This window comes from Pan troglodytes, chromosome 14, assembly GCF_028858775.2.
Source record: "Pan troglodytes isolate AG18354 chromosome 14, NHGRI_mPanTro3-v2.0_pri, whole genome shotgun sequence".
Taxonomy (NCBI): domain Eukaryota; kingdom Metazoa; phylum Chordata; class Mammalia; order Primates; family Hominidae; genus Pan; species Pan troglodytes.
The window spans coordinates 58082912-58094701 of NC_072412.2; the positions used below are offsets into that span (position 1 = coordinate 58082912).

At 46.1% G+C, this 11790-nt stretch overlaps 1 long non-coding RNA gene across 2 annotated transcripts in view; it reads right to left on the reverse strand.

Annotated features, from left to right (window-relative positions):
* LOC129136832 (uncharacterized) overlaps nt 1–10589 on the reverse strand; it is a 131173-nt gene extending 120584 nt beyond the window's left edge. Inside the window, exons 1-2 of one of the 2 annotated variants that reach the window (XR_008538820.2) lie at nt 10196–10341; nt 7141–7260 (exon numbers count right to left, since the gene is read on the reverse strand). This is a non-coding gene — a long non-coding RNA (uncharacterized LOC129136832). Of the gene's footprint in view, nt 1–7140; nt 7261–10195; nt 10342–10534 lie in introns of those variants that run through there. The other variant, XR_010150496.1, reaches the window with a different exon arrangement.
* Between the last annotated feature and the right edge of the window lie 1201 nt (nt 10590–11790).

An 11790-nucleotide genomic window follows, 5' to 3' on the forward strand; every position in this document is an offset into this window, starting at 1 on the left:
CAGCCTTGCATCCCAGGGATGAAGCCGACTTGATCGTAGTGGATAAGCTTTTTGATGTGCTGCTGGATTCGGTTTGCCAGTATTTCACTGAGAATTTTCACATCTATGTTCATCAGGGATATCGGCCTGAAATTTCCTTTTTTTGTTGTGTTTCTGCCAGGTTTTGGTATCAGAATGATGCTGGCCTCATAAAACAAAGTAGGGAGGATTCCCTCTTTTTCTATTGTTTAGAATAGTTTCAGAAGGATTGGTACCAGTTTCTCTTTGTACCTCTGGTAGAATTTACCTGTGAATCCATCTGGTCCTGGACTTTTTTTGGTTGGTAGGCTATTAGTTACTGCCTCAATTTCAGAACTGGTTACTGGTTTATTCAGGGATTCGACTTCTTTCTGGTTTAGACTGTGGAGGCTGTATGTTGCCAGGAATTTATCCATTTCTTCTAGATTTTCTAGTTCATTTGCATAGAGGTGTTTATAGTATTCTTTGATGGTAGTTTGTATTTCTGCGGGATCAGTGGTGATATCCCCTATATCATTTTTTATTGCATCTATTTGACTCTTCTCTCTTTTCTTCTTTGTGAGTCTGGCTAGCAGTCTATCTACTTTGTTGATCTTTTCATAAAACCAGCTCCTGGATTCATTGATTTTTTGAAGCGTTTTTCGTGTCTCTATCTCCTTCAGTTCTGCTATGATCTTAGTTATTTCTTGTCTTCTGGTAGATTTTGAATTTGTTTGCTGTTGCTTCTCTAGTCTTTTAATTTTGATATTAGGGTGTCAATTTTAGATCTTTCCTGCTTTCTCTTGTGGGCATTTAGTGCTATAAATTTCCCTCTACACACTGCTTTAAATGTGTCCCAGAGATTCTGGTATGTTGTGACTTTGTTCTCATTGGTTTCAAAGAACATCTTTATTTCTGCCTTCATTTCGTTATTTACCCAATAGTCATTCCAGAGCAGGTTGTTCAGTTTCCATGTAGTTATGCGGTTTTGAGTGAGTTTCTTAATCCTGAGTTCTAATCTGATTGCAGTGTGATCTGAGAGACTATTTGTTATGATTTCCATTGTTTTGCATTTGCTGAGGAGTGTTTTACTTCCAATTATTTGGCCCATTTTAGAATAACTGCAATGAGGTGCTGAAAAGAATGTATATTCTGTGGACTTGGGGTGGAGAGTTCTATAGATGTCTACTAGGTCCGCTTGGTCCAGAACTGAGTTCAAGTCCTGAATATCTTTGTTAACTTTCTGTCTCATTGATCTGTCTAATATTGACAGTGGGGTGTTAAAGTCTCCCACTATTATTGTGTGGGAGTCTAAGTCTCTTTGTAGGTCTCTTAAGAACTTGCCTTATGAATCTGTGTGCTCCTGTATTGGGTGCATATATATTTAGGATAGTTAGCTCTTCTTGCTGCATTGATCTCTTTACCCCTTCCTTACACCTTATACAAAAATCAATTCAAGATGGATCAGAGACTTAAACATAAGGCCTAGGACTGTAAAAATTCTAGAAAAAAACTGGGGCAATACTATTCAGGACATAGGCATGGGCAGAGACTTCATGTCTAAAACACCAAAAGCAATGGCAACGAAAGCAAAAATTGACAAATGGGATCTAATTAAAGAGCTTCTGCGCAGCAAAAGAAACTATCATCAGAGTGAACAGGCAACCTACAGAATGGGAGACAATTTTTGCAATCTATCCATTGGACACAGGGCTAATATCCAGAATCTACAAAGAACTTTACAAGAAAATTTACAAGAAATTTACAAGAAAAAAACAAAACCCCATCAAAAAGTGGGCAAAGGATATAAACAGACACTTCTCAAAGGAAGACTTTTATGCAGCCAACAGACATATGGAAAAATGCTCATCATCACTGGTCATTAGAGAAATGCAAATCAAAACCACAATGAGATACCATCTCATGCCAGTTAGAATGGTGATCATTAAAAAGTCAGGAAACAACAGATGCTGGAGAGGATGTGGAGAAATAAGGACGCTTTTACACTGTTGGTGGGAGTGTAAATTAGTTCAACCATTGTGGAAGGTAGTGTGGCGTTTCCTCAAGGATCTGTAACTAGAAATACCATTTGACCCAGCAATCTCATTACTGGGTATATACCCAAAGGATTATAAATCATTCTACTATAAAGACACATGCACAGGTGTGTTTATTGTGGCACTATTCACAATACCAAAGACTTGGAACCAACCCAAATGTCCATCAGTAATAGATTGGATAAAGAAAATGTGGCAAATATATACCATGAAATACTATGCAGCCATTAAAAAGGATGAATTTATGTCCTTTGCAGGGACATGTGTGAAGCTGGAAACCATCATCCTCAGCAAACTATCACAAGATCAGAAAACCAAACACCACATGTTCTCACTCACAGGTGAGAGTTGAACAAAGAAAACAGTGGACATAGGGAGGGGAACATCACACACTGGGACCTGTTGGGGGGTGAGGGGCTAGGGTAGGGATAACAGTAGGAGAAATACCTAATGTAAATGACAGGTTGAGGGGTGCAGCAAACCACCGTGGCATGTGTACACCTATGTAACAAAACTTCACATTCTGCGCATATATCCCGGAACTTAAAGTATAATTAAAAAAATGCAACTTCCTGACTTTGACATTATGCATAGTTATTCCATCTAAAGTCTGAAAAGTGGAGTTGGGGGAGGGGCCATTAAGAATAATTCTCAATTATTTCTTGGCAGATAAACCAACTTTTCCAAAGAGTCTGAAAACTGCTTGATCGCTTTTTTAAGCAACAAGCAATACAATCTCTGTGATCCCATCATTACTGTTCATTTCTTCTAGGAGAGGAATGACACACTTCTGCCTTTAATTGTCAAATTATCCCCATTTCTGAATTAGTGAAATACAATTTAATATGATTTTACTATCATAAATTTAGAGTCATTCTCTCCCAGGTACTGCTGGGCTATGATAAAATGAGATCTGAATTACATCAAAATAATTTAATTATTCCAAGAGAAGAGGTGATGGTCAGAATTTTTTAAGTGGCTGCATAGTTTAGATAGCCTCGATGCAGATAAGCTGAATAAAGCATTTAACTCAGCACATTAATATTTTAATGTGATCATCCTGAACAGTTCGGGCATTACAGGTTCCTACAATACACATATGCTGTCTATCTGGGACAGTTACATTTCCAACTGGGAGGATGTGGGAGACTAATGAATATACAAATGCTAGCAACAACTGTCTCCCGTCCTCTGTGAGGGTAAGCTACCTTCCCATGTAATTTACCACTGATGACATCATCATGGTACTCACTGTGCCCTCAAGTGAGTGAAGACTGTTCTGAATGCCAGTACTAACCACGGAGCCTGACACCTAGTAGGTTCTCAAAGATCTATCAAGTCCATAAAGCCATGAATAAATGACAGAGATTATATTTCTCCACTTGCCTAGAATAAGATCAGAAGTCTGATCTTATTCTCCTTACAAGACACATAAAAACATTCTTTAGGCGGTGTGGTGGCCAGCCAAGCCTCTTATTCCACAGCACTCACACTATGTCATACGTAACACTTTACCAAGGGTGGTGGTTCGGATTTTCAGTCCTTGACATAGAGTCGGTAAATCATGAGATATAGAGGAAACCTATCAGGGCAGGGACAGTGTCTCAAGGAAGGGACAGCTCTGAAGAAGAGGGCAGAGAGGTGAGAAGACAGACGCAGACTCACATCACAGGACCAGGCCCACCCAAACAGAGATGACACCCTCACACCCCTCTGGAGGCCATCCATAAAGGTTCAGTTTAACAGGGCAGGGAAGCATATCATTTTCAAGAAACTCAAATCCAAAAAGGTTTGGGGTTGTTTTTAATTTTGGCATTTGATGGGATAAACTTCAATGATCTGAAATGCCACATTCCCCAACTATGCCAAACAAGGCACACTGCAACAGTACTCAAAGTAGTGACTGCATTGTTTCAGAGTTGTTGAATGACTAAGTCTTAAAGTGGTATCAAGTTTCCCATTAAGACTGTTTAACTTTTGGTATCCATGTTGCCTCGTTTCAATAATTATCTAATTACCTAACTAACTTCTTCAAATCCTCCTTCATACTAGCTCTCTAGGTCTCTAGATCTCTTACAGCCACTGCAGATAGGGAAATACGAACTTCCCAGCACTTGAGAGTAGATGAGCTGGCTGAAAACCTGTGTGGTGAGGGAAACTTTGTTTAAAAGGAAAAGGAGAGACACACAGAACAACACATTTAGGCTCCATCCACATCACCTTGGGCTGCAGCTGGCTCTGTGCTTATAGTCGATCACTTCCATGGGTGGCCTCTGCCAGAAAACACAACAACACTCTGCTCCTATCAATGGCTGACAGAAAAATCCCAAAGTCCAGCAAGTTCCACGTCCAGAGAGCCCGGGTGGAAATGCTCCAAACCAACCCTTACATCCGGGCACACCACAGACCCATTAGGGAGCACTAACGCAGAGACTGCAACAACATCAGACAAGGGACCCAGGGACCACAGTGCTGCCCTGTCTTCACACCATCTAGCTGTATAACCTTGAACAAATCTACTGCCCCTTCTCTGGGCCTCTTTTCTACAAGATCTCATAAGTTGGAGTCCTACTTTCCATTTGCATTCCTCCGGCCTCACAGTAGAACGGAGGTTTCTGTGTCCTCTGCCCAGCCCCCTCTCACGTCTTGTTCCTCCTCCCATCCCTTCCCCCCAGCAAAGGGGTTTGTTGTTCTCAGGAGTTAGACTACCTGTGGCAGCTCTACCTTGGTGAGGGGTGTGCCTGTGTTGCCAGCACAGGAAGAAATACCTGTCCAACGGTGATGAGAACAGTTAAGTGACAGTATGTATAAGGGCCCAATACATGTTCAAAACATGGCCACCAGCAAATGCCTTACATACCAGGCTCCCAACCATACGGTTGCAATTTCTATCTTTCAAACTAATTGTAAATTATAAAGATGGCACCCAAATACCTGTATGCCCATAAGTAGGAAAAGGTAAACTTTTAAATTCTATCACTGTAAATTCTAGATCTTTGATAGACTGAGTGAAGGATATAAAATGTCAAAGGTGAGACTCTGTCATGTGGCTAAACACCCTCCTACTGCAGACAGAACTGAGCCCAACAGCATTCACCTGCTGGTGAGAGGCGCCCAGGGGCAGGCAGATGGTTGCACCATTCTCAGGGTCAGCCTCCTCCCCAGTGTGGTGTGGGGCAGAAGATGGGGCACAGGGCCTGGGAGGCTGTAGCCTGAAGGCACGCAGTGCCTACTGGGCACTGCAGAGACTACTGGGCAGACTCCTGCCAGCCTTCAGTTCTCCTGCTTCTGGGGCCAGGACACTCCTTGTGAGCTCTGTCCTGGGAGAAGTGCCCTTCCCAGTGCTCCTTATCAGTGTTTGTGAGGCATTCTGTCTAGTGCTCCTCATTAGCATACCTTGGCCAAGCTTTGGCTCATAGAAAAACACTTTGCTCTTCTCTGAGCAACAATTTCTTTTCCCAATTGAGCTAATGACTGGATGAGAGGTGACCACACTCATGACCATACTCATCTTTGGTGGTGGTGGGTAGGGGGTGTCCTGGATAAGAAGAGCATTGGGCAACGTCCCCTCTGGCCTCCCCAGTCCAGGGAGCTGCAACCACTATGGGAATTCTGTGGGAGGCCAGAGTAGTCCATGGTTTCCCTTTGGGCAATCGGCATTCCAACCATGCCTCCTGGTCCCAAGACAACAAGAACTCTGGAGAACCAAATTACCATCATGCACTTCCCATTCCGCCATGTGCCTCAGCCGAGGGTCCTGCTCTTCCTGCATATTCAAGCTGATCTTTCTGAGGAGTAGCTTGCATGGTGCCAGCACTGCCCCCCGTATCACAGGCAGCACCCTCCTGTGCCAAGGAAGCTTCAGCCTGCCCTTGGGCTCAGGCCACTAGGCTCTGGTTAGTTGACATTCCCAGCAAATCCTACAACTTCTCCTTTCCTTTCATGGCTCTAAGACACACTCCATTATCAGTCTCATTTTTAAAGACATTTCTAAGAATGTCCTCCTTTCTTTCCCAACACTAGTAAGGACAGTAAGTGGCGTTTCCTGGGAGGGACCGTATGGTATTATTTTTGCACTACAAGGGTTCTGAAGACTGCCAGGCTTGAAGTGAAGAACCACATCACCTGCCTATCCCAGACAGGTGACAATGGACAAGAGGCTTCATCTCTGAGCTGTATTCCAGCGGTACTGGGCACATTCCACCCCTCACCCTGACTCACAAGGTGTTAATAATAATGGACACTACTCTGTCTTCTGCTATGCTTTGAACAACACTACACTATGCATCAAATGGATTCATCCCAAAGGTAAAGCACATTGCTTCTGGAAGGAGAAAGGTAGTATCTTTTTTTTTTTTTTTTTTTTTGAGATTGAGTCTTGCTGTGTTGCCCAGGCTGGAGTGCAATGGCGCGATCTCGGCTCACTGCAACCTCCGTCTCCCGGGTTCAAGTGATTCTCCTGCCTCAGCCTCCCAAGTAGCTGGGATTACAGGTGCCTGCCACCATGCCCGGCTACTTTTTAGTATTTTTTGGTAGAAATGGGGTTTCACCACGTTGGCCAGACTGGTTTCGAACTCCTGACTGCAAGTGATCCACCCGCCTCGGCCTCCCAAAGTGCGGGGATTACAGGCGTGAGCCACTGCACCCGGATGAAAGGTAATATTTTCATACTACTTTCATTTGATCTCATTTAGAAGGTGCTTGAGGAATAGAGAGGACTGGGTTTTCTCTGGGATTATAGTTAGGCATCACTTAGTGACTGGGACGTGTTCTGAAAAATGCGTCGTTACACAATTTCGTCATTGTGTTATCATAGAGCATACACACACGACCCTAGGTGGCATAGCCTACTCCACACCTAGGCTGTACGGTATGGCCCACTGCTCCTAGGCTACACACCTGTGCAGCATGTTACTGTACTGAATACTGTAGGCACCTGTAACACAGTGGTAAGTATTTGTGTATCTAAACATATCTAAACACAGAAAAGGTATTGTGAAAATATGGTGATATAATCTCATGGGACCATGACCACATACACCGTCCATCACCGACAGAAACATGTTGATGCAGCGCATGACTGTACCTGCAGCCCCCGCCGTGAGGTCAATGGCAGCCTGGGCAGCAGGACTGGACTTCACGTTTGCCCACTCTTCTGGTCTCATGGAAGGCAGCTCGCTGGACCTTACGACAGGCACCACATATCCTGGGGGGAGGCAAGAGTTCACCATTAGTCCAAGTCTCTGCAGCCTCCCGTTCTCTAGGCCTGCAGCCAAATTACTGAACCTAAACTTCTGGGATCCATGAACTGGGCTCTACATTGCTGCAAAGGAAATGGGCTCAAAGTATCAGTGCAGCTTAGCAAGTGACTGCCCCCTAAAAAGGTCACAGATCAAAAAGCTGCCCTGCGTATCAATGCTATTGTCACCAATAGCACTTCAACCAACCTTTCTGAAAACTGTAAAATGAACACCAAACAAGTAAGCCAACCACAGATGTACCAAACCACAGCAGACTGTTTTTACAGGCCTAAGTTGAGCTATCAATTGAATAGGCTGAGTTCTAAAATCAGACAGCAGCCTGTGCTGGGTGCCTAAGGGGATGTCACAAGACAGTAGGTCTGGAAAGGAGCACTCAGGCAGCCAAGGGTGAGAGCTGCACCCTGGAATCACACACGCCTTGGTGTGAATGCCTCCTCTACCTGTGGCCCCTTTGGCCTCTACGGCTGGGAGTCCTCATCTGTACAAGGCAAATAATAACACTATTACAAAACAAAGGCAGTCGCAAATAGCCACATGAGACTGATGGGATGCTCCACTGTGCACAAGCATCATGTGTTCTCAGAACAAGGCCCTGCACAGAGCACCAAGCATCTTCCTGTGACCACAGTCCACTAGCCCTTCAACTGTCAATGTGCACAGGAGTCGCCTGGGGGCCTTGCTAAATAAAATGCAGCTTCTGATTCAATAGCCTCGGATGGGACCAGAGATTTGGCCTGTCTTGATGAGCTCCCGAGTGAGGTGGACAATGCCAGTCCACAGACTCACACTTTGAAATACAACACCTCGGTCATTGTGTCCAAATTTGCTTGATAACCTGAAGCACCCCCCACCCCCCCCCCTTTTTTTTTGTGATGGAGTCTGGCTCTGTTGCCCAGGCTGGAGTGCAGCGGCCACGATCTCAGCTCACTGCAACTGCCACCGCCGGAGTTCAAGTGATTCTCCTGCCTCAGCCTCCCAAGTAGCTAAGATTACAGGTGCATGCCACTGCACCAGGCTAATTTTTATATTTATAGTAGAGACGGAGTTTCACCATGTTGGCCAGGCTGGTCTTGAACTCCTGACCTTCAGTGATCCACCCACCTCAGCCTCCCAAAGTGCTGAGATTACAAGTGTGAACCACCTTGCCCAGCCTGGAGCACGTATTAAATATTCTAATTATCAGGCCTTTCTTCTGGAAATCTTGATTCAGTATGTTTCGGTTGGAGCCTTGGGCATTTGGGAAAACTAGAATGTATTCCTCTCCCTTTAGGCAAAAGTCAACTATTGCTGAGGCATGGGTTTCATAAATGTTGACTAAAATATCCAGTTCAACAACCAATCCTGTATAATTTTCAAACTGTGTAAGTAACTTCTTTGTGAATAATAAGGAACAATTTATTTGTCATCGCACTGAGGAGCCGCGTGACCCCAGTCGTGCTGGATCAGAGATGAACACCAAGTGACTTCCTAACGCCAGTGTCATCCTGAATGTCAACAGAAAACAGTGGCCACCGAGAAGATTTTTTAACCACTTGAAGCATTTTGCCAATGACCAGACTTCAAGAATCTTCCTTAATTTACAAAAAAAATTTAAAACCAATGGCAACAAAGGCACAGTACTTAACAAAGCAGCTAAGTTAGAAGTGCAAGACACTGATTTATATGCTGTTGATAGACCTGGAGAGACAGGACCATTTACTAGGCTGAAAAGGTGATGGCCATCTGGTATCTTCCTAAAAAAGTATATCAGGGTCCTAATCCTTTTCCAGAAGGCAAACTAAGGCCAGAGCAAGACAAGGTCTCCTAGGCCACACAACTAGTCAGTGACAGAGGAGCCAGTTCAGTCCTGTCCTTCAGGTCTGTGCCTACAAACCAATACTTGATCCGAGTATTCCAACCTGGGCAAAAACATCACAAAACACCCAACCCTGCATTTTAGGAAAAAAAAAAAAAAAGGAAAAAGGAGGAAGGAAAAAAACAAAGCCAACTGAGAAGACAGGGCATGTCCAGTCTGGCCTCCCAGATAAACCTCAATGTGTTTGTTTCTTTTGGCGCAGCCACTTCCTTTGTAACTTGGAAGGAAAGAAAGTCACATCACATTGCATTCTGTCTGCCCATGTGAATTCAACCCCGTTAGGTGAGCCAAACTTAAACACATTAAATTCTACAAATAACCACTTCTGGAATTATTAAGATAGAAAACAATGGTGGGTACTAACAGATTCACTCAGGAGTGGGTAGTTAACGGGTTAATTCAGGTTATGTGTAGCTCTAGCTGGGAGAAGAAACAGGGCTTGGAGGAGGCAAGACTGTTCAGCATGAATTAGAACTGATTTATGAGCTTGCTGTAGCACTTGGAATAGAAAAACTCTTCAGCGCCTTTGATCCCTCTCAGACTACACCAGGGTTCGATTGAGAAAACAACAGCGCTGACCACCCATCCTTCTCGATCCTTGGGGAAAAAACTTTTTTGGACGGTAGAGTCAGATGAGGCCGCATTTTCCACCAGGGAACACTAACTGCTGCGGGAAGATCCCAGCTTCTGGCTAAAGCTGGGGCGGTAGGAGCTGCCGGCCAGCTCGCCATCTAGTCCCCAGAGCCCGGGCTTTAGGGCGCCGGGATGCAAACCAGTTTTGCCGCCAAGGAACCCGGACAGGCGCGCCTCCTCCCCGGCCTCGCAAGGAACAGGTTAAGGAGACACTTCCCACTTTCTCTGCCCGGCCCTGAACGCTCGCCGCCCCTGCCCAGCCGCCCACTGTCTGGCAGCCTGCAAGTCTCCATTCAGAAGCGGCTCCGTGCTGCCCAGCGCTGGCGCCCTGGCGGCGCGGAAGCCCGCGGCCAAATGACTCGACGGGGGCAAAGGAGGACAACAGTTCCCACCAGGTAGGCACTGGGGGAAGGAGGCCGATGACCCTGAGATTCTCCAGCGACCCCGGCGGGCCATCCCTGGGCGGCGCGCGGGTCCCGCGGCACGTGCGTGGCAGCTCTCGCCGCTTCCCTGGACGCCCGGGAAGGTCACACCGCCTGGGCGCCGAGGTCGCCCCGCGCCCCTCTCCCTCCGCCCGGGGCGCTCCCCAGCTGCCGAGGAGCGGAAGTGGGCGCCAGGCCGCGGCGCGCCCAGCCCAGCCCAGCCCAGCCCAGCCCAGTCGGCGACCCCGCGCAGCGCTGCCTGCAGACCCTGGAGAAGGCGGAGGCCTGCGTCTCCGGGTGCTTTCCTACCTCTGGGCTCCCCGAGACCCTTTCTGAGGCCGGACCCTAGTTAGTCCGCTGGGCTGGGGATGAGGACTAGGGGCTGGGAATATCCGTGATTGGGAGGACTTAAGTTTTTAGTTAATTTGACCTTGTTGGGCGGCCAAGTCCTTAATTATAACTTATACTTGAGTACAAAATTATACTCGGGATTCAAGGCTGTAAGTTAAAATTAAGTATGAAAATACTGGAATTGTAAAGATGGAAAGTAGATTCTTTTATTACCAGTTTTAAAAAAAAAAAGCATTTCCCAATCCCCTTCTCCAAAGGAAATCCATCTGATGCCATTTCTGTAAATGCACTGATGAAAACCGTAACACTGTCAGCTCTGATCTTGTAGTCCCTAAGGAATTATAGGTTCTATCTGTGGTTCTCTGACATTTTATTAAACAAGTGAAAGTATTCAAGGAAGCTGTTGTTTGCCCAGAGTAATTTTCTTTTCTTTTCTTTTTCTTTTTTTTCTTTTTGTTTTGACACAGTCTCACTCTGTCGCTCAGGCTGGAGTGCAGTGGCGCGATTTCGGCACACTGCAAGCTCCGCCTGCCGGGTTCACGCCATTCTCCTGCCTCAGCCTCCGCGGCAGCTGGGACTACAGGCGTACGCCGCCACACCCGGCTAATTTTTTGTATTTTTAGTAGAGACAGGGTTTCACCGTGTTAGCCAGGATGGCCTCGATCTCCTGACCTTGTGATCTGCCCGCCTCGGCCTCCCAAAGTGCTGGGATTACAGGCGTGAGCCACCGTGCCTGGCCACACCCTGCTAATTTTTTATATTTTTGGTAGAGACGGGGTTTCACCATGTTGGCCAGACTGGTCTCGAACTCCTGACCTCAAGTGATCCTTCTGCCTCGGCCTCCCAAATGCTGGGATTACAGGCATGAGCCACCGCGCCCGGCCTGCCCAGAGTAATTTTCTTTAATGCCCTAAGACAAAGGGTCAGAAGAGTCTTGGTCTACTTGAGACAGCCACTCAACATAACACGCAGCCACTGCCCTCCTATTGCTTTGGTTCAGCCTTTGTGTATTGATTTTCATTTTCAACACAATTTTCTTCCTTAAACAGGGCGTGGTGACACATGCCTATAGTCTTAGCTATTTGGGAGGCCAAGGCAGGAGGATTGCTTGAGGCCAGGAATTGGAGGCCACGGTGAGCTATGATGGCACTGTTGCACTCCAGCCTGGGTGACAGAGAGAGATCTTGTCTCTTAAACACACACACACACACACA